This window comes from Mauremys mutica, chromosome 3, assembly GCF_020497125.1.
Source record: "Mauremys mutica isolate MM-2020 ecotype Southern chromosome 3, ASM2049712v1, whole genome shotgun sequence".
Taxonomy (NCBI): Eukaryota; Metazoa; Chordata; order Testudines; family Geoemydidae; genus Mauremys; species Mauremys mutica.
Genome location: NC_059074.1, coordinates 53681431 through 53704223, shown reverse-complemented (window position 1 = coordinate 53704223; position 22793 = coordinate 53681431). Strand labels below are relative to the sequence as shown.

The 22793-nt window shown below is 41.9% G+C and overlaps 1 long non-coding RNA gene across 1 annotated transcript; it reads left to right on the top strand.

Annotated features, from left to right (window-relative positions):
- The first annotated feature begins 14514 nt into the window (after positions 1–14514).
- Positions 14515–16808, top strand: LOC123367478. Its single transcript, XR_006578491.1, has 3 exons — positions 14515–15110; positions 15691–15844; positions 16664–16808. It is a non-coding gene; the product is annotated as an uncharacterized LOC123367478 (long non-coding RNA).
- The last annotated feature ends 5985 nt before the right edge of the window (positions 16809–22793 follow it).

Sequence of the window (22793 nt, the reverse complement as noted above, 5' to 3'; positions counted from 1 at the left end):
TATGTATCAGGAGGGATCTTGATTCTGATCCTGTAAGGGATTCAGATTCTATGAATGCAGAGGGTGCTGGAACAATTTGTATAGTGGGGGTGCTGAGAGTCATTGAACCAAACTGTAAACCCCGTATATGGTGGAAACCACTACAAACCAGGGGATGTGGTAGCACCCCCCAGCACCTCAAGTTCCAGCACCTATGTATGAAAGAGAAAAAACAAACATTAACAATCTCATTCTCATGCACACCATGGTCCTCTACAGCAGCGGTGCGCAACCTGTGGCCCGCAGGCTGCCTGCAGTCCATCAGGGTAATCCACTCGTGGGCCGCCAGACAGTTTGTTTACATTGACCATCTGCAGGCTTCCAGCAGCTCCCAGTGGCCGCGGTTCACCATTCACGGACAACGGGAGCTGCAGGAAGTGGCGGCCATCATGTCCCTGCAGCCTGCATTGCTTCCTGCAGCTCCCATTGGCCAGGAACGGCGAACTGTGGCCATTGAGAGCTGTCTGGCACCCCGCCAGCAGATTACTCTGATGGGCCAAGTGTGGCCTGCATGTCACAGGTTGCCCCGCATTGCGTTACGGTGTCCTATGGCTCCTTTATACTGTCAGAGTGATGTAAAAGGACTTTCACATAAATGAGAATCAGGCCGTGGACTGGTTCTAAATTTATAAAGTTATGTAGTATTTATTTTACCTTGTATCTGACTTGCATTAAATATTTTGCATTAAATATTTCTTGCATTAAATATTTCTAACAGCCAGAGTTGTGACTCTTCCTCTTTCAAAGCCACCTTTCAGATTGAAAGGCTGACTAGAAAACTTAGTTATTGGAACATCTGATTTTGATTCCATATTTAAAAACTACTTTTTTTCCCTAGTGAGTTGTTAAGAATATTCATCAGCTTTTCTATAAGCCAGGCTGTCTTTTGAAATATTTCAGCATACAAAAATGTCATTCCTTTTCTTTTCTGCAACCCAAAATATAATTTTGATATATTTTAATCGAATAGGGCTTTCATCAATTGTCTTTGGCAAGCAAAACTTCTGGTCTTATTTACAATGTACCCCTACCATCCTTCTAGTATTATACTTTAATTAGCATATCACTCACAGTTTCACTCCAGGAAGGGTGGGGAGGGCTCTGAGTTACTACAGAGAATTCTTTCCCGAGTGTCTGGTTGGTGGGTCTTGCCCATATGCTCAGGATGTAACTGATATTTGGGACCGGGAAGGAATTTTTCCCCGGGTCATATTGGAAGTGACATTTGAAGGGTTTTGTGTTCCTCTGGAGCATGAGGCATGGGTCACTTGCAGGTTTTAACTAGTGGAAATGCTGGCGTCTCTACAATTTTAAGTCTTTAAACCATGATTGGAGGACCGCAGTAACTGTTGAGAGTCTACAGCATTAAAACAAGCAGATATTTTGCAAAAATTATGTTAGAAAGGTTTATGCTGTCTTTATTTAGAATTAGGGTGACCAGACATCCCATTTTTAAAGGAACAGTCCTGTACTTAAGCCCTCCTTCAGGTATCCCCACTTTTTTCTTAAAAACGGACAAATTGTCTGTCTCCTTCCCATCAGTACTGGAAGGTCCTGATGCTGGCTGGATCCCTGCTTGCCAGCAGCCCTCCCACCAGCGGTGAGCAGGGGTGTCCAGTTGCTGACAATGAGGGTGGGTGTGCAAGGTTGGTGGTGGGATGAAGATGCAGTGCATGGGGCTGGCTTCTCCCCCTGGTGTTCCATCTGCACAGCCCCCACTGTGTGCCAGCTGTCAGCCAGCAGGGCCTTGCCTCCGTCCCGTTTCCTGCCTGCACTGGCTGTGCGCTGTGAGCTGGTGGTGGCTGGTGAGTGTGGGGAAGTTACTTGTTGCCTCTGCTGCCCACCCTTCAGCCCTTTACATTCTCCCCTTCTCACTGTCCTCTCCCTGCTTTGCCACTTTGCCCCCACCCCAACTCCAACCCCACTGCTCCTCCATGTCCCCGCTGGCTGGGCATGTCCTGCTCCCAGTGCTGTACAGAGAACCAGCCCCTGGTCGGAGCACTCAGCTCACCAGCAGCCTGGCTGGCAGGCTCCTTCCTTCCCCTCTCTGGCTGGGCTGGCGCCCCGGGAAAGCCCAACACCCTCTAGCCCGGGATGGTGGCCAGGAGGAGCTAAGCCCTGCCTGTGCCAAAGTGCTGCACAGCGCTGGCACGGGGAAGCCTCTCCGCCCCTCAGCTAAACCCTGGAGTGGTGGGGGGGAAGCGATTTCCAGCCTGTTCACGCCCCAAACCTGCACACTGCACAACAGCCCCGGGCCAGGGATTTAGCACCCTGTTCACCTGCCCCTTCTCCTCCCCCCACACACACAGCCTGGGTCCTGCCCCCAGGGAGCGTGGGGCTTTTCCGTCCCCTAGGTACCCTCTCCTGCTGATCCATCTCTCTGGCTGGGTTCTCTGAAGCCCCTGCAGTCACATTCCCTGGGTCCTGGTGCATAATGCATTCTTAGGGCTTTCTGCCCATGCTGTAGCCAGAGGGACAGGAGGTGGCTGGGTTATGTCGGTGGCTAGCAACAGCCTGGAGGTGTTAGCTGCCTTTCGGGTAGGAAGGGACAAGCTGCTTCCAGCCACAGGATTGGGGGAGGAGGAAGGAGAAGAAGACAGGAGCTCTGCAAAGACATGGGCCAGGTCATCCCTTATCCCACTCCTCCTTCCCTGCATCTGGAAGCAGCTTCCATCCCTTCCCTCCCACACAGTGCCAAAAGGCTGGTCACATTCTGGTGTGAACCCTGGCAGAAATGGGGAGGGGGCATGTGACCCTGCGTGCCCCCCACATTTTGCCTTGGGAAGATACGGTGTCAGGTACCAGTAGAGATGGGGCCATTCCGGGGGCCCAGCAAGGCATGGAGGGCAGAGAACCCTACAGCCTTAAAGATAAGAAGGTAAATAAAAAGAATCCAACTACATAGTATTTCTTTCGCAAAGGGGCTCAGTCAACTTGATGTTAATTTGAACATTTGTACTGCATAGTTCTGATTGATTGCTGTTGAACTTGCTTGAATATGAGTAATTTTACCAGGTGTCCCATATTCAGCATAGAGAATTATGGTCATGCTATCTAGAATAACTTATGCTTTTGAACATCCATGTATATTTAAAGAATAGGGAATTGCCTGGCTGCCTGTATTAAGGTGGGTGCCTTAATTCACCCACCTTAATTCACAGAAGTTGTCTTTTATGAATGTGTGTCAGCCATACAGAGTCACAGAAAAAAGCAAAAGGGTCGAATGGGTGGTCATTAGGATTAAGGCCAAGAATATAGTTTCCAAACACATTAAAACAATTTATTTAAGAAAAAACCCAAATGCCCACATCTCAGAGTTATTTTTTCAGGCTGTCCACAGCCGCAGGCAGTCGTCGCTGCATTGGTTACACTCAGATCATTTTGTCAAGGTTTTCTTAGCAACCGCAGTGGGTAGGAAACATTTTTTAAAAGTTAAATGAGATTTTCGTGTCAACCCATGGCACCATGAGACAGGCCCCTAGATATATGTCTATACTTAACCAGCCCCACGTGGATAATTAGTAACATAAATGTGCCAGCCATCACTAAGCACTCACAATGGTAGAGTATATCTAATCAGACTAAAAGCTTAATTCTGTGTATATGTATGTTGCAAGATTTTATTTCCCATACCTCTCCCCACCCACTTCCGCACTTTAGGGCTTAGTGCATTAGTTTTGTTTATCCCTCCACCAGTCATCTGTATATTTTAATCAGTTACTACTCATTCTTGGGAGGGGAATCAGAAGGTGGAGAGCACTGATGTTGCCTTATTCCATTTTAGCTCCCAAGTAGTGCCGCTCCCCTGGCTGGTCTTTTATTAAATAAAACCTTAGCTATGGATTTCCAGGCTTTTCACATATACTTTTAGGTCATTTTCATACAAGGCAAACTCCTTAGTTTTACGTCCAATCAAATTTAACTCCACTTTAATGAAGCTGTTTGCTTGAGGATAAGCATCTATGTTTGTGACTTGAATTCCCATTTTGTAAGAGGCAGGGGCGGCTCTAGACCCCAGCGCGCCAAGCAGGCGCGTGGGGCGGCCCTTTCCCGGGGGGGCGGCATTTGGCTCCGGTGGACCTGCCGCAGGCATGCCTGCGGGAGGTCCACCGGAGCCCGGGACGAGCGGACCTGCCGCAGGCATGACTGCGGCGGGTCCGCTCTTCCCGCGGCTCCGGCAGGAAGCCCAACATAAACCCAATTTCTATACCCAAGACTGCCAAAATAATGACCCACAACGGGCCACATCTTTCTCTCAAGAACAGTCTCATTGACTTCAGTGGGGCTACAAGTAAAGGGCTAAATTGTGCCTAGACCTCAGCAAAGAATGAGGTGCAAACTGCACTGCCTGAAGAGGTATTGTGACTGAGATACCCCACTGAAGCATAATTCCTCTGTTGCTGGAACATTATTCTTCCCCAAAGTAAGAGGCAACAGTCCTTTATGAGGAAGAGAATACATACTAGCTCCTCTGCCCTTCACTCCTCCCACTTGCTTGTTCACTGAGAAGGGTATGAGCATGCAGTGGCTAAAGAACTCTGCTTGCCTGTGAAGAGGGTTCACTCACCTTAGGAGCATCTCCTCATAGCCAGGCATGGCATAACAACTGTCTTTTCAGGCTGGTGCCTCCGGCAGACAATTGCTCTGTTGCTATGGTGGTCTTTCTTCCTGTAACTCGGTCATAATTTAGTTCACCCCTTCCGGAGCAACAGAAAGCCCAACATAAAGTTGTCCAATATCCTCACAATATCCAACTCCAGACCTCTGGTCCTCACACTCTTGCATCAGTGGTTTCCAGTGTTTTCCTACCCTTCTCTATACTCATGCCTCCTTGCCAGCGTCTGGTAGGGGAATCTGGGCCCTCTCACTACACTGTGTTCTAGCTCAGGGACCCTAAAGCTATCAGACAAGTTCTGCTCAGTCCCACTCCTTGCTGCTGTTTCCATTGGCTCCTTCACTCAGCCTTTCTCAGGTCTTCTCCATAATTTCCTCTAGATTGACCGAGGGCTTTGTCAGATCCCAGGGCTTCCTCCTCACTTCACCCCACCCTTCCAGAAGGTGACTGTATATTTTCTCGCTACTGACACCTTCTCCCCTACCTTTTGTTTTTTATAAAGTGAGGGAGACTTGTCTGAATAGTCTGTAGCTGCTACTAACTATAATTCCTCAATACTGAGCAGATTCTATTATCTTGCTCTGCCATGTATCTTTCAGGTAATGCAACAATGCCTTTTTAATAATGTTCCACTTCCCCAATGTTTTTTACTAAATAACAATGTAATTTTTGTTACCTTAAGAAGTTTGAATTCCTCAGAAAGCTTTTCTTTTCCTTTATCAAAGCCCTCACATATCAATAAAAGGTGATTGTTTCTTCCACCTTAAAGAATGCACATAGTCCATCCTTGTCTCTATTTATTCAAAAATATTTTTGTTTAAACCACAATGGCCAGTTAGTAATCTAAACACAAGTACTTTGTTAGTCCTATCCAGATATGTCATTATCTTCAGCTCTAGGGCACAATTCAAAAAACTTCTTCCTCTTTTTCATTAATCCATTTTTTTTGCCATTCCTCTTAAAATTTTCTCTACTAAGCTTTTAAATTCCTGTGTATCAAATGTATTTCTATGTCAGTCCTGCTTTTTACAGCATTTTTAGCTACTTTCTCTGCCATTTCATTCCCTCTTATCCCAATATGTGCTCATATCCAAGCCAATGCTGCATACAGAGCTGGATTTAGGGGCAGGCAACCCAGGTGACCACCTGGGGTGCCAGGCTTGGGGAGTGCCAGGCTCAGGATGCTGTTTTTGTTGTTAGCGACAAAAGGGAAAATATAATTTTTTAACTAAAATGTTTCAAGTATTCCATATGTGGATTAATCTTAGAGGAAACATTTTTATTTGCTTATATATAGCATGCATAAATACAGATTTATAGATTCTAGCATACACATTTATAGTCTTATATGACATGGATAAATCATGCATGCAAATCGTGCATCAAAGACGTGAAATGAGCTACAAATGCAATAAAAAGAAGGTATTCAACATTTTAAGAAATGCGGGAGGGGGAGAGGCACTGAAGACACTCCTCAACTGGGTCGCCATTTGGTCTAGGGACAACCCTAGCTCCATGTATCCCTATCTGTAATAACTAACAGTTATTAAAAATATAATTCCATTACATCACTTCTACATATTGAGAACATCTTTATCACCATAATGCCTGAGGATTGATTACAAAAAAATGATCACTTGCTGCTGGGTGTACATCCCAGATCCAATTTAATGCTAGCATTTTTGCTACTGGTTCAGCTGTCCTGACAGCTTAATAATAATGTATTATTTTAGAGTTACTATTTCCCAATTTTGGTATACAATATACAATATCCCTAGTCTTCCTGTTTTTGTTTTTCTTTTCTTTTTTGGATCCATCTGTATATATTTGACAAAACCATCTCCACTTTTCATCTATACACTTGCACACTTCATTTTTAATACCCACTGTCTCTTTTTTACTCATAAGTTTATAAAAGAAACCTAAATCCACATTTAGACACACAACTTTCCATCCACAACCATTTTTTCCTATGACAAAGTTTTGACTTTGTTCAGCTTTAACTTGCCTTTCAACTCCTTCATCCACACTTTAACACAAACAGCATGTTGAGTTTTAGCATAATATGCTATAGTTTGCTTATCAAATTCCCAACCATCCTCATATATTTGTTCAGGACTTTCACCATTGCAGTTCTCATACATTTTGGCCCATAAGATTAGGTACAGTCGTTTCATGAGTAGTGTAACTGGCATTTCATTAGAAGCTATTGGTAGCACATAGTGGTGATGTAAAAAATGCACCACACACATTTTGTATTGCCTGTAATTGTATTCTTTAAGTTCTGATTTTGAAGCTGACTCAAAAGCTTGGCAGCCTGATTAAGGGTCTGTAAACTTTCCTTTTTGTAAAGATCAGGCTAGCAATGGAGAACTTGAAACTCTTACACTTCCCCTGTCAGAGGCCTTTGTTGATTCTCTTTTCTGGCACCTCAACATTCCTGCTCCCAACACAACCATCTAAAAATAGGGTAACACCAACTCCAGCACTTATTTATTTTGGGACATCATTTATCATAATATTAAATAAGTTCAGCTTCCCTGTGGTGTTCCACTTTCAATATTATATCTATCTATTTCTATATAATACTAGTACACACACAAACACACACACACATATTTGTCATTAATTTACCAATTTTGACTTACATGATACTTTTACACCAAAATTCTCTAATCCACCCATATCCCTTTATCCCTAGTGAACCTACTTTGTACAACAAGCCTTCCCTCCATAGTATGCCATATGCCTTTTCAATATGTAGAACAGCAGCTATTATGAAACCCTGTGCTTCATACTTTTTTGTATTTGTTTCTGATTTAACAGCGTGATCAATGGTGCTTCTTTGTCTCATAAACCAGCTCTGCACTTCATCTAAAATGCCATTGATTTCTAAATAGGCAACACATCTTCCATTCATCATTCTCTTTGTAATTTTACCCAGAGAGGACATTAGCGTAACTGGTCTACAGGCATCCACATTTTGGGACAGTTTGCCTGGTTTTCATATTGGAATTACTACTTCATATTTCCACCCTACCAGCATCACTCCATTTTCCTCATATAATCTTACATCATTCCAAGAGAATCTTCAAACTGCTTTCAGAGAGATCTTTAAATATTATGTTACATACATTATCTTTAACCGGGGTTCTTGCTGATATCAATAGCTTTCTCAAGTTCGTCCATACAAAACCATCCATTCAGCATCATACGTTCGTATTTACACCAAGCATATAATTCATTACTCTCTCCAATGAATTATCTTTTAATCTGGTGGAAAACTTCACTTTGCTTTTCATAATTACTTACCCATTGGAAAGTTTCTGCTAAAAGTTCTCCTTTTTTGTTATCAGAACTTCTAACTACGCTGTCAGTCTCAATAAAACCTGATGTGGCTACTCTTAGTAAGAATTCCATTCATTCTTCTAATTTACCTGTATATTTCTGATGTCTGAGTATTTTCATTTATCCTCCCACAATACTTCCTCCAACTCTCTTTCTTTGATTTTTTTAAAAATAATTATTTGTGCTATCGCCTTATTTCTTTTATACTTCATTAGATCATCACTATTCATTGCATATTTTTGCTTTTTTTAAACAGGCTTTGTTCCTTTCTTTAACTTCAATTTTGAACTCCTCATTCAACCATGGAATGAGTTTTTAGTTTTGGGGTACTTCAATATCGTAGGTTTGGCTACAGTAGCTGCTGCTATTAAGCCCTTTATTACATTATCATTGAAATTCTCTATGTCATTAGTCACACAATGGTTATTCAAAAATTCAGCACATTTACTTGTAAATAGCTCCCAGTTAGCTTTTTTAAAATTCCAGGTGGGTAATTTTCCATTACCTGCAACTTGACAGTGCCCTTGAAAAGTAATAAGTGTAGGGAAATGATCACTCCTTCATTCCTTCTTCCTTATATATTTCCCAGTTGCATTTACTTGCAGTATTTGCTATTATAATTCCCAGATCTCAGCAAAAAAACACTACAATCTGCTGCACTAAATCTAATTGGGGTGCCATTGTTTAAAACTCACTATATTGTTTTCATCAATGAACTTCTCTAAGCATGCACCCTGCCTATCAGTTGTCTTACTTCCCAACAATTTATTATGACAATTTAGTTCACCACATATAATATATGGTCTTTTAGCATTATTCACTATTACTTGTAGCTCTGAGTTTTTTAATTTCCCACATGGGTTACAGATATTATAAATCCTTAAAGAAATATTTCTCTTCTGTGTTGGGATCCTTACAGCATTATATTATAGGCTTACTTCTTCATTCTCTACTGCTGTGTAGTTTAATCTTTCCTGTATGAAAGTACAAAAGCCTTCTTCTCTTCCTAGTTATCAGTTTTGCCTAAAGGCAATGTACCCTGGAATTTTAAAAACAAGCTTTTCAACTAACCATATTTCCTGGATACATGTGATATATAGTTTAGTTTTCATTTCCAGGATTTTTTTTTAAGTTCTTGACCATGCCCTATTAGACTGCACACATTCCAACAAAAGACTGTGATCCCCATACTAGTCATATTTCACCATTAAACTCATTCAAAATTGCATGAATATGGTCCATTGACAGATTGCTAACATACATATAGCCCTGGCTATAATTTTCAGTTTTTCTGATTTTCCCTAGTTTGTGATATATAATTTATCACTTCCATTAGATATACAATAAACCTTTCTTCTTTCACGACTAATATATCATTGCATATTCCCTCTGCATTGTTTATGATATTCTTTATAGAATGAGGTTGTCTGCAGTTCTCCTTTTCCTGTGATGATTGTCTCTTCCTTCTCCACCTATCTCCTTACAGCTTCTGCGTAAGATATGTTATTAACAATTTTTGTCTTTAGCTTGTCTTGCCATAACACACCCTCTATCTGAGAGATGTGATTACCACCATAGTTACTGCATTTGGTCTCCGTTCCTTCCATACAGTTTTCATAAGAATGCTCTCCCTCACATTTACCAAATCTCATTTTCCCTTTACAAAGAGTTGCTACATTCCGACACCATTGGCACTTATAATAACTTAGGGGAGTGGGGATTATATGGCTTGGTTCTGAATATCTGAAACTCCAATCTTACTTTCTCAGGCAGAGTCTGATCCTTAAATACAATTTCTACAGCTGTTGATGGTTGGCTTTCTCCTCCTTGTTTACTTACTAGCACTTTATCTTCTATGCTTTTGGTTATCTCATCATTGGTCAGCTCTAATGACACTCCATACATTGTCCCCTTCATTTCAGTCAAATACTTTGGTAGCTGGTAATGTAATTTAACTTTCTCTAGCAGTTCACTTTTTAGCAGTTTTTGGGTTGCTCTTAGTTTTTATATTCAACTAAAAAATCACCATCTTACAGACTCCTGGCTGTATCTGCTATTTTTTGTTTGTTTGATTGTTTTTTTAATCCAATCAGCTACTTCCATAGGGTTAACATCACCTAATCTTATTTCTTTGGCTAGGGATCTTTCATTTGTAACATTTTGATTTATTTCCTTCCTCAGCCTTTTTGGTGCTATCCTCATCCTCTGATTCTACTTATACTCTTCTTTTACTTACACACACACACACACACACACACACACATGCACACACACACGCACGCACGCCTCAGCCTCAGCTCCTTCATCAGCAATCCAGCCCAGTTCTGCTGCATACTTCCTCTCTTTATACTAACCAGCCTGCTCCTGCCCACCTGGAGCAGGCTGGTTAGTATTAAAGCCTGGCTCCCACTCTTGGTGCGGTCAGGTAACATAACTGGTCTCCAGCCCACATCAACCCATTCAGTGCCTGTGTGGTGTACACAGCCCATCACAGAGTCACAAACAGAAACATATTTCAATAAATATTACTAAAATACAGTCTACTGTCCGCGCTATTGTTAAAACTTAATTTCTAGATCCTTTCAGGGGAATCAATTTCTATAAATTGCTCATTTTTCATCCTTTAAATTTCTTGAAAATCTCAAATAAATTGAGGCAGGTGGTGACTTTAAATCACTAGACATTATCCTACATTTATCTTGAAACGTCTTAGCGAAAGTCTTATAAACTGTAATAATTAGAAATGACTTTACTTTTTTGTTCCCATTTTCATGAATTATATCTATTATGCACATAGCTCAAGGAGGTATTTAATCCAGGCACCATATTACTCAATGAACAGATAAATGAACCACACAATTTCTGAATGTCATAACTCGGTTTTTTTACATTTCTACAAGCTGGATAAACCCATTTGAACAACATTGTAATTCCACTGACATTGAAATATACAGTTTAAATTTAAAAAAGTACACTCTACAAATCATCAGTGAATAGGGAGTCAAAGAACTACTGAGTGAATGATTGGTTCCCTGGCATTCTTTGAAAGGTGGACAGTAATTTAATTATGAGCTACAGAATTAATAGCTGGATACCTGAGGTCACTTGTAAATTCATGAAGACCATGGGATCCATGATATTAATCTCCACCCAAATATTTTCGACACTAACATTTAGAACCCACAAAAGACAATTGTATTAATCTTCACAGAAGATGCTTAAACTAACCTATTCTGAAAATACGTATATTTATAATACATATATTTTTAATTTATAAAATTAAACTTGATCTTTCTGTGAGATTAAAGCCCAAATCTTTAAAGCTCAACTGCACACAGCAGAAGTCAGATGCAAGGTACAAAGGGTAGCTTACAGTTTACATTTACACTGCTGTGATCTTGGACCCGTGCACTTGAATTGATTTATAACAGCCTGAGGGCTGCTCTAATCTGTGATGAATCTGCAAAGCAGTGCCCTGCCCACTGTACATCCCCTCCCTCCTAGGGAAGCAAGAATTACATTTCCCATCAGCGTTCTCCCTGTTGCACTTCACCTTCCCCTGGCCAGACCAGGGAAAAGGTCTTGAATCAGGAAATGGTTGAACTCACTTGTGGGGTGGGAGCTGTATGGAAGCAGAGTGCTGCAGAGAAGTCCCAGAAACTGTGGATGGAGCCACATGTGGAACAGAATGCAAGTGCCAGATATCACAGATGTGTACAGGTCTCTGTGAGACTTATGGGGGAACAGCAGTGGCTGGGCAAGGAGCCAGTGTGGAGCAGCCCCAATAAGAGACAAAAGCTGAGTGTGGCTTAGACACCTGCAAATGCTTATTTGCTTGAATAGAGACCAAACTGGAGAGGGCATCCCAGGCATTAGGTCTGAAGAGCCCTGAGTCTCAACTGGGTTGTCCCGGGGACCCAAACAGGAACCGCTGTTGCTAATTTTGAACTGTAATTGTTTAAGCTTTTGTATCTAGAGTATCTGCAAACTTTCCCCTTTCCTGCCAGCCCTAATAAAGACTTTTTCCTTAACCATGTATCTAAGTCTTTATTGAGACCAACTCAGGTTAGTGCCTACAAGGCCTAGCTGATGAAGCATCTACAATGTTTGCCTCCAAGATGTAAACAACATAAAATCATAGAATCATAGAACATCAGTGTTGGAAGAGACCTCAGGAGGTCATCTAATCCAACCCTCTGCTCAAAGCAGGACCAATTCCCAGCTAAATCATACCAGCCAAGGCTTTGTCAAGCCTGACCTTCAAAACCTCTAAGGAAGGAGATTCCACCACCTCCCTAGGTAACCCATTCCAGTACTTCACAACTCTCCTAGTGAAAAAGTTTTTCCTAATATCCAACCTAAACCTTCCCCACTGCAACTTGAGACCATTACTCCTTGTTCTGTCGCCTGCTACCACTGAGAACAGTCTAGATCCATCCTCTTTGGAACCCCCTTTCAGGTAGTTGAAAGCAGCTATCAAATCCCTCCTCATTCTTCTCTTCTGCAGACTAACCAATCCCAGTTCCCTCAGCCTCTCCTCGTAAGTCATGTGCTCCAGCTCCCTGATCATTTTTGTTGTCCTCCACTGGACTCTTTCCAATTTTTCCACATCCTTCTTGTAGTGTGGGGCCCAAAACTGGACACAGTACTCCAGACAAGGCCTCACCAATGTCGAATAGAGGGGAATGATCACGTCTCTCGATCAGCTGGCAATGCCCCTACTTATACAGTCCAAAATGCCGTTAGCCTTCTTGGAAACAAGGGCACACTGTTGACTCATATCCAGTTTCTCGTCCACTGTAACTCCTAGGTCCTTTTCTACGGAACTGCTGCCTAGCCATTCGATCCCTAGTCTATAGCAGTGCATGGGATTCTTCCGTCCTAAGTGCAGGACTCTACACTTGTCCTAGTTGAATCTCATGAGGTTTCTTTTGGCTCAATGCTCTAATATTTCTAGGTCCCTCTGTATCCTATGCCTACCCTCCAGTGTATTTACCACTCCTCCCAGTTTAGTGTCATCTGCAAACTTGCTGAGAGTGTAGTCCACGCCATCCTCCAGATCATTAATGAAGATATTGAACAAAACCGGCCCCAGGACCGACCCTTGGGGCACTCCGCTTGATACCGACTGCCAGCTAGACCTGGAGCCATTGATCACTACCCATTGAGCCTGACAATCTAGCCAGCTTTCTATTGACCTTATAGTCCATTCATCCAGCCCATACTTCTTTAACATGCTGGCAAGAATACTGTGGGAGACCGTATCAAAATCTTTCCTAAAGTCAAGGAATAACACATCCACTGCTTTCCCCTTATCCACAGAGCCAGTTATCTCCTCATAGAAGGCAATTAGGTTAGTCAGGCATGATTTGCCCTTGGTGAATCCATGTTGACTGTTCCTGATCACTTTCCTCTCCTCTCTAAGAGCTTCAGAATTGATTCCTTGAGGACCTGCTCCATGATTTTTCCTGGGAATGAGGTGAGGCTGACTGGCCTGTAGTTCCCCGGATCCTCTTTCTTCCCTTTTTAAAAGATGGGCGCTACATTAGCCTTTTTCCAGTCATCCGGGATCTCCCCCGATCGCCATGAGTTTTTAAAGATAATGGCCAATGGCTTTGCAATCACATCCACCAATTCCTTCAGCACCCCTCGGATGCAGTGCTTCAAGCCCCATGGATTTGTGCACATCCAGCTTTTCTAAATAGTCCCGAACAACTTCTTTCTCCACAGAGGGCTGGTCACCTTCTCCCCATGCTGTACTGCCCAGTGCAGCAGTCTGGGAGCTGACCTAGTTCATGAAGACAGAGGCAAAAAAAGCATTGAGTATATTAGCTTTTTCCACATCCTCTGTCACTAGGTTGCCTCCCTCATTCAGTAAGGGGCCCACTTTTTTCTTGACTTTCTTCTTGCTCCTAACATACCTGAAGAAACCGTTCTTGTTACTCTTAACATCTCTTGCTAGCTGCAACTCCAAGTGTGATTTGGCCTTCCTGATTTCACTCCTGCATCCCTGAGCATAATTTTTATACTCCTCCCGGGTCATTTGTCCGATCTTCCACTTCTTGTAAGCTTCTTTTTTGTGCTTAAGATCAGCAAGGATTTCACCGTTAAGCCAAGCTGGTCGCCTTCCATATTTACTATTCTTTCTACACATCGGGATGGTTTGTTCCTGCAACCTCAATAAGGATTCTTTAAAATAAAGTCAGGTCTCCTGGACTCCTTTGCCCCTCATGTTATTCTCCCAGGGGATCCTGCCCATCAGTTCCCTGAGGGCGTCAAAGTCTGCTTTTCTGAAATCCAGGGTCTGTATTCTAGATATCAATATGGTATTGTGGTGGGGCGGTGCCCCCCCTCCGAGAAAAAGGCTGGAACGGGCCTTTGAGGCTGTGCAGGCTGGCAGCCAATCAACACAGACCTGTTATGAGCCAATAAGGGCAGGGAAGAGGCAGCCAATCAGTGCTGGCTTAGGCCCTATATAAAGGCCGCCTAGCAGGTGGAAAGGCAGTCTCTCCCTGACTGCCAAGGGAGGAGCACTGGCTGAAAGGTAGAACCTTGGGCAGAGCAGTGCTGGGGAAGGGCAGGAGGAGCTGGGGAGCTCCAGCCAAGGAAAACCCCTGGCTGAAGACCTTGCTACAAAGGGCCGAGCAAGTGAACAGAGCCAAAGGGGAAGCGACCGAGGGATAAAGTCTCACAAGGGGAGAGAAGGAGGGCAGGGAGGCTGCTGCTAGAGGGTCCCTGGGTCGGGACCCAGAATAGTGTGTGGGCCTGGGTCCCCCCCTTTTACTTCACCTGGCTGAGGAGGAGCATGGCCTGATACAGGCTGTGGCTGGCCCATGTGACAAAGGGGCTAGACTTTGAGGCTGCAACCGGCCACTAGAACAGGTGCAGACTGAGGGCTGCTGATAACATCAGACTCCCGGAAGGGGGTGAGACCAGAGCAGTGGGCACTGCCGGAGGGCAGTGTCCTGAAGAGGATGCCGCTGAGCGGGGAGCAACATGGGTCCGTAACCAACAGGGGAGCAGACGACGGATGGGACACCACCAGCAGAGGGTGCCCCACAGAGGACAGAGCTAATTCCCAAACGTGCCAGTGGAAGACGCTGCAGTGGTGAGTCCCAACACCATCACAGATATAGGGGCATCATGGATATGTCCCCTTCCTATGGACAGCCCCATTTTTCTTGCTTCTGGGAATGGCATAAGAGCGTATATTTGAACTCTTTGCAACTGAAACATCACTCTTGCACTGGGCCAATCCTCATAGAACCAGATGAACCCCATGAGAGGTTATGTAATACACTACTCAAAGTGATTTTAGTTCTTTACTATTTGGGGTGAAATCCTAGTTCCACTGAAGTCAATTGGAAAGCTCCCATTGATTTAATTAGGGCCAGGATTTCAACCTTTGCGCATATATAGTTTGTGGTGAGGACACAAAAAGATCCCTAAAAGGTTCAATTCCCTCAGCTATGTAAAGTAATTTACTGTTATGGTTTCCATAGGTACTCAGGACCTACAGTCTCCATGACTTCAATGGATTTTCAGGTGCTCAACACTCCTGAAAATTGGGCCAAAATATATATTTTCCCTCTGCATGATTCTTCCTTCAGATTTCTTTCTTTCAGAAAATGAAGAATGAATAAATATAAATAGCCATGATGACATAGAGCATTTCTCTTACTTTACAGGAAAAACATCAGTGGAGTCCTGGAGTCAAGGCCATGGAAATAGTGCAAAATGAAAACCTGAGGTTTCCAAACTCCAGTGTGGATCACCACCCAATTCTAGATACCAAATCCATTAAATCTCTTTATGAAAATTTAACTCTTTTTTGCATAACAGGTAACTTGTCAAGTTTTCCTGGTCAAAACATTTTATTTACAGATTTATATTTTATAACTTTAGATTTATAAAAATACTAAAGAAGTTGCTTATCCAAATTCTCTAGTTTCTCTTCCATAGGCGCCAACTCCATGGGTGCTGGAGCACTCACAATAAAAAAAAAACAATTGGTGTTCAGCACCCAACCAATCAGCTCTTCCCCCCCCCCCAGTGCCTCCAGCCCACCACTGATCAGCTGGGCAGGAGGCACTGAGGGGGAGGAGTGTGGGCAGAGGTGGAGTGAGTGTGGGGTGTGCTCAGTGGAGTGGGTGCAATGCAGTGGTAAGAGGCGGAGAGGATTTGGAGCAAGGAGAGGTGGGGTAAGGAGTGGAGCTTTGGGGAAGGGGTGCAGTGGGGCGGGGCCTGGGGCAGAACGGGGGTCGAGCACCCTCGAGGAAATCAGAAACTCAGTGCCTGTGGGAATGACAGTGAACAACAGAGTACATAGTGATAGTCTGGGAGTGGACTGGCTGGTCATACTGCTCTGGCTCTTCTTATTTTCAGCTGCTACACTATATTAAATACAGTTACAAATACGTTAAATAAATACTTTCCTTACACTGCTTTTTAATGTAAACAATTGCTGTGGTTGCCACAAGGATGTTATGGATTGTTAATGTGAGGGAAAGTGGCCCACATAGGTCACCCAGTGAGGAAGTGTAGCATTATTGATCAAATAATATCAACAGTTTATCTTTAATTTACCAGTTATTAAATTACTTTAATTTAAGAACTGATCATTCAGTATGAAGAAAGTTATGCCACATTATTTTCCTCCAGCTGCTATTTAACAATGACAACCAGAATGAATGATATGTCCCAGTCTGCCTTGCCGGCTGGAAGCCAACAATGGCCATGTCATGAGCGTCGCATCACTGAGTGAAGAAAGGAGCTGTAACTCACCCTACTGCAGAAATTCCAATCTTGGATTTTAAAATCATGGCCAGCAGGATGGTCTGGTATCCCAGCACCTGCTTTCCTGAGGTCACTGCTTCTCCCCTCAGTGACAATGATCACTGTGAAATGATGATACAATGGGTTGTGACTAAGAGTAATAGGATGAAGTTGAGAAAGGGAAAATTGGACTGAATTTCCTGACAGTGAGATCTGTTAAACTGAAATAGTCCAATTCTTCAAAGGAAGTAGTGGAAGCTCCATCATCTGGAACATTTAAAATTAGACTGGATAATGAGCTTGTGAAATGTAGTGTATGAAACAATCCTGTATTAGCAGCTGATAGGCTACTTCTCCCAGAAGTTATTTTCAATCTCCAATTTATGATTTTATGAAGGCTCTAGAGATATTGTATAGATGCATTTATACCTACAGAAATGCATACATATTTCAATGTAGATTTTGGTGAAATAAAACATTTGCAAGTGTCAAATTAAAATGGAGGGCTGTGAAAGGGAAATGTGTTGAATGATTTTTTTAAAAAAGAATTTGTATTAAATATACTAAATAGGAATATACGTTGCAGGAGTTGAAACTACTATGAGGCACAGTAAAAAAAATCAGAAAGCCCATAAAACAAGAAATACAAGTGATGGGAATGTTGCCAGGCCAGACACATTTTATATGGTCACAAGTTAAAAACATCAAGTAAAGAGCAAGTGAATTCCAAAAGCAAATACAAGAAGCAATGAGTGTCAATTGATATCAGCTGGTCCTGGAGCAATTTATAATACACATAATGAAGATCAGAAATACATATGAATATGCTGAATGGGTACATATAGTCTAGACCCTCTCGTCATCAAAGATAAAGATAAAAGAAGCACTTTCAGTGGTGAAAAGTGATATTGAACAATTGTAACATTCCCACTGGCAAAGAATGGACCCAATTTAATGAAAACACTGGCAGTAATTTTTAATGGAATGTATTGAGAAATACTTTCACAACTGGCGTAAGCAGGTAGCAATTTCATTGTAATGATAACTCAGTAGTTGGTAATCTATTTTCCAGTTCTGTGGCTTTACTTATTCCTTGACAGTGGGAAGAGATTATTTTTCTAGAGTCTAATGAAGATGACAGGTCTTAAATTGATACTTATGCAAGTAGGAGTGGATAAATGAATCAGTTTGTGTTAGCGTACCCCCTTTAGGAACTATGCGGGTACCATACTCATGTAAGTCCAATTTCTCCCACCCTAGGAGGGGCTCTGGGATGTCTCTTCTAGCGGGCCAGCACTTCCAGCCAAGGCCTCTTGGCTGTTTTGTTCCCTTTTGGGTTCTGTGGTAAAATGACAAAACAGTCTGCAGACAGCAAACGAGGTTAAACAAATGGAAGGAAAAGAAAAAACCTGAAGGTAACTCCCTCCAGGATATGGGTCCCTGGGTTTATCACTGTCCACTTCAAAGTTCGCTGGGCTGCAGCACAACTCTGAGCTCAGGAAATCTGCACCCTCCAGTGAGGGCTAGGCTTCTGCAGGCTCAATAGCCTGTTCAATTCCCAAGGTTTCCCCCATATCTGTCTTTGTTTGTCTTTTGGTGCCACAGCTTAATCATCTGAGACTGTGATCATAGAATCATAGAATATCAGGATTGGAAGGGACCTCAGGAGGTCATCTAGTCCAACCCCCTGCTCAAAGCAGGACCAATTCCCAACTAAATCATTGCAGCCAGGGCTTTGTCAAGCCTGACCTTCAAAACCTCTAAAGAAAGAGATTCCACCACCTCCCTAGGTAACCCATTCCAGTGCTTCACCACCTTCCTAGTGAAAAAAAGTTTTTCCTAAGACCATTACTCCTTGTTCTGTCATCTGGTACCACTGAGAACAGTCTAGATCCATCCTCTTTGAAACCCCCTTTCAGGTAGTTGAAAGCAGCTATCAAATCCTCCCTCATTCTTCTCTTCTGCAGACTAAACAATCCCAGTTCTGTCAGCCTCTCCTCATAAGTCATATGCTCCAGCCTCCTAATCATTTTTGTTGCCCTCTACTGGAATGTTTCCAGTTTTTCCACATCCTTCTTGTAGTGTGGGGCCCAAAACTGGACACAGTACTCACAAAGTTCTCATCATCAGTGTCTTCATTCATTTTTAACCAAGGATATTTTGTTGTTGATTTAGAGGCTGAACCAAAAGCATGGCATCAGTTGTCTAAAATTGATCGTATCAATGATCTATACGTCATCACCAGTAGTGCCTTCTTATCTGCACCTCATTTGTTTCCAGCTATACTTTTAAGTCAGTTGATTCTACTTTTACAATGTTGTATGATATTATCTATGTGACCTTTTCATGTTAATGTATTATCAAACACTACTCCTACCAGCATAAACTCTTGAACTATCAGAATTTTATCACCGTAAAGAAGTCCCAGTCTTCACTAATTTTCTACCTGGTTAAAAATATTCCCTTAGTTTTTACAAGAGACAATTTAAATCCATAATCATTTCTCTAATTGCAAATTCTCTGTCCTTTCCACAACTACTTTAAAGACTTCTATGCTTGATCCATATAGCACAATCATCTGCGAAAAGGGAAATATCTTTTCCCATATGCACAGTTTCTTGGAGGTCATTTGTCATAATGCAAAACAAAGTAAGGCTGATAATACTCCCTTGCGGTGTTCCATTTGTAAGCTTGTACGTTTTTGATAAAGCTGTTCCCACTTTGACATGTATAGTTCTGACACTAAAAAAGTCCCTTATCCACCAAAACATTATTCTTTTATTCCAATTCTGACTGGTTTATATAGGAGGTCTTCCCTTCATCACATGTCATATGTTTCTTCAATGTCCAGGAAGACAGTTATAAAATTTTCAGTCTTTATGCTTTTTTGTACCTCAATTTCTAGTCTCATTATATGGTCAACTGTTCATCTTCCTTTTCTGAAACCAATCTGTACCTCAATTATTGTGACAGTCTGTACCCTATGTTCACCTATTTTATAAGACTATATTAAATTTTGTACATAGTGTGCCTTATGAGGTATCATGGGAAAACTCATAATCTGCTGAGCATTCTTGTCCTGTTAAAATGTATGTGGCAACATTGTATCAGCTTGTGTTGTCCAGGAGGGTGGTGGGCAGTATAAGACACACATTTCTGGGGGAAAATCTGGGACTGGGAGTTTGCTGATATCACCCTGTAATGTAATTCATGAGTGGCTGGCTATGACGCCAGGGCCGCCCAGAGGATTCAGGGGGCCTGGGGTCTTCGGCGGTGGGGGTCCTGCTTCAGCGGTAATTCACTGGCAGAGGGTCCTTCCGCTCCAGGACCTGCCCTGAAGACCCACGGTGGGGGCTCCCCGCCGCCGAATTACCGCTGAAGATCTGGCACTTCGGCAGTGCGTCCCACTTCAGTGGTAATTTGGTGGTGCCGAAGACCCGGAGTGGAAGAAGCTCTGGGGGCCCGGGCCCTGCAAGAGTTTTCCGGGGCCCCCGGAGCGAGTGAAGGACCCCGAAAAACTCTTGTGGGGGCCCCTGCGGGGCCCAGGGCCTCGGGCAAATTGCCCCATTTGCCCCCCCCTCTGAGCGGCCCTGTATGATGCTCATAAAATATAACTGGGAGTGATTTACATGCTGGAGGCTGTGTATGAGCAGACCAGGAGTCGTTGCTCTCACAATGAAGCAGTGTGAAATGTAACCTAGGTTGGAGAATTGAGAACACAACTGTCCATCTGCCCAGATTGTACCCTGGGTAATGTCACAATTATATCATCATTTTTCTCCAAATATTCCACTAGTCTTACATTTATAATTTTTTTCCATGACTTACCCCACATATGGGGGGATGGGGGGATAGGCTTATATGAATCAGATCTCGTATGAACTTTGCCTGGTTTCCTAACTGCTATCACCATTTTTTTTCCTCATTCTACTGGCAACAATACTTTCCCCACATATTATTATGTAATATAATTGTAATGGAATCTTTAGATTCCCTTCTGAGAAGTGTTGAAACATTTAATTACTTATATTATCTTTAACTGGAGCTGCATTATTCCTTTTTCTAATGTCTGCAATAATCTCCAGCTTACCAAATTTTGTGTTTAATACATCATAAGTATATTCCCTCAAACCATTTAACAGCTTACTGTTTTCCTCAATAAACCTCTTTTTTTTCCTCATGAAACTCATTGCTTTGATTCATATCACTAATGACTTTTGAAATTCTTTTGCTGAAATGTCTGCCTTTCTTAAGCTGGAGGTTAACACATAGAAGTTAAAGGGTTTTTTTTGTTTTGTTTTGTTTTTTTACCTCTAAAGGTCTATCTACATGAGAAATCTTCTTTTTCCTTATGTCACACTGACATAGGTAAGATGAGTAGAATGCTCAAGATGAAGTTCCCAAGGGGGCCTTCTGACAGAGCATTCTCTGTGAGGGCCAGGTGGAATTTCTCCCCCTCCCAGTGGTCCAAAATAACTGAATCTGATAATGCTCTGGCCATACCACAAACTTCGTTTTTCTCCACAATCCTGCAAAATGTGGGAGTGGGGAGTTTTCTGTGAGTGGGGAATTGTTGAAAGGGTATAGGGAGCTATTGAGCTCTTTGGTTTGCTAGTAATGGACTGTACCAAATTGTACTGCTGCACCTTAGCTATGTCTGGATAATAATTCATTGCATTTTAAAGTTTCATCAAGACAAAATAGAGCATATGGATAGGCACTTTTTACCATATACTTATTTAAAGAAATATTTATATAAACACACATTTCTTTAGGTCTTTTGGCTCAGTAAGTGCACAAGAACCACCTGTCAATATCTTAACATAATGCGAGTTTTTATTATTTGAGACTCTCATTTTAAGTTATTCACAACCATTATTCCATCATTATGTGCAGCAGTGTGCATCTTGGAGCTTTTTAAAGTTTGTGTATCAACCGCCTTGATGAGTGTGGCTTCATTGAAGTTCTTGCTTGAAATTCCCTGTTATCCCCTGCATATCCCTTGGCAGACCTTCATGTCAACTAATCTAATTCTTTGTAGGTACCAATTTTTCCTGGGGCCAGGACCTGCAAACACTTACACAATTAACTTTACTCATGTAAATAGGCCCCTGGATTTCAGTGGGATTACTCACATGTGTAAATGCCCTTTGATTTTAGTGGAGGAGGAAGACTGAGTCCTTTATCTGCTGATACTGATATAATTCTGCAATACAGATGGTAAAAAAATATCACTAGCATTTCTGAAAGGAATAGAAAAGTTACAGTATGAATCTTGAATTAGAGGTTAATCAGGTTAATTGTAAAAATGACAAAAGGGAGTCAAAGATAACAAATACAATATAGTCCTATAATTAAGTTAGTTATATGAGACCAGAAAATGTCAGTGATTTTCTGCTCTGAACATTCTCATAAAAGCAAGACACTGCAAGATACTTTATTTCCATTTTTAAGCCTTTATAAATTGAATTATTTCTAAGAAACCAGGAAATAAATTTCCTTTCCTTAACAATTTTCCATTTTCCAAGTTTGAAAAAAAAATTAGGGCTGTCAAGCGATTAAAAAAATTAATTGTGATTAATCACACAATTAATAATGCTGTTAAACAATAATAGAATACCATTTATTTAAATAGTTTTGGATGTTTTCTACATTTTCAAATATATTGATTTCAATTGCAACACAGAATACCAAGTGTACAATGCTCATTTAATATTTATTTTTATTACAAATATTTGCACTGTAAAAAACAAAAGAAATAGTATTTTTAAATTCACCTAATACAAGTAGTGTAGTGAAATTTCTTTATCATGAAAGTTGAACTTACAAATGTAGAATAATGTAAAAAAAACCTGCATTCAAAAATAAAATAATGTAAAACTTTAGTGCTTACAAGTCCAATCAGCCCTACTTCTTGTTCCAGAGGACATGTGTCCATGCTGTTGACTGGTTCTGCTCGATAACGATTCAAAGCATGTTCATTTTCATCATCTGAGTCAGATGCCACCAGCAGAAG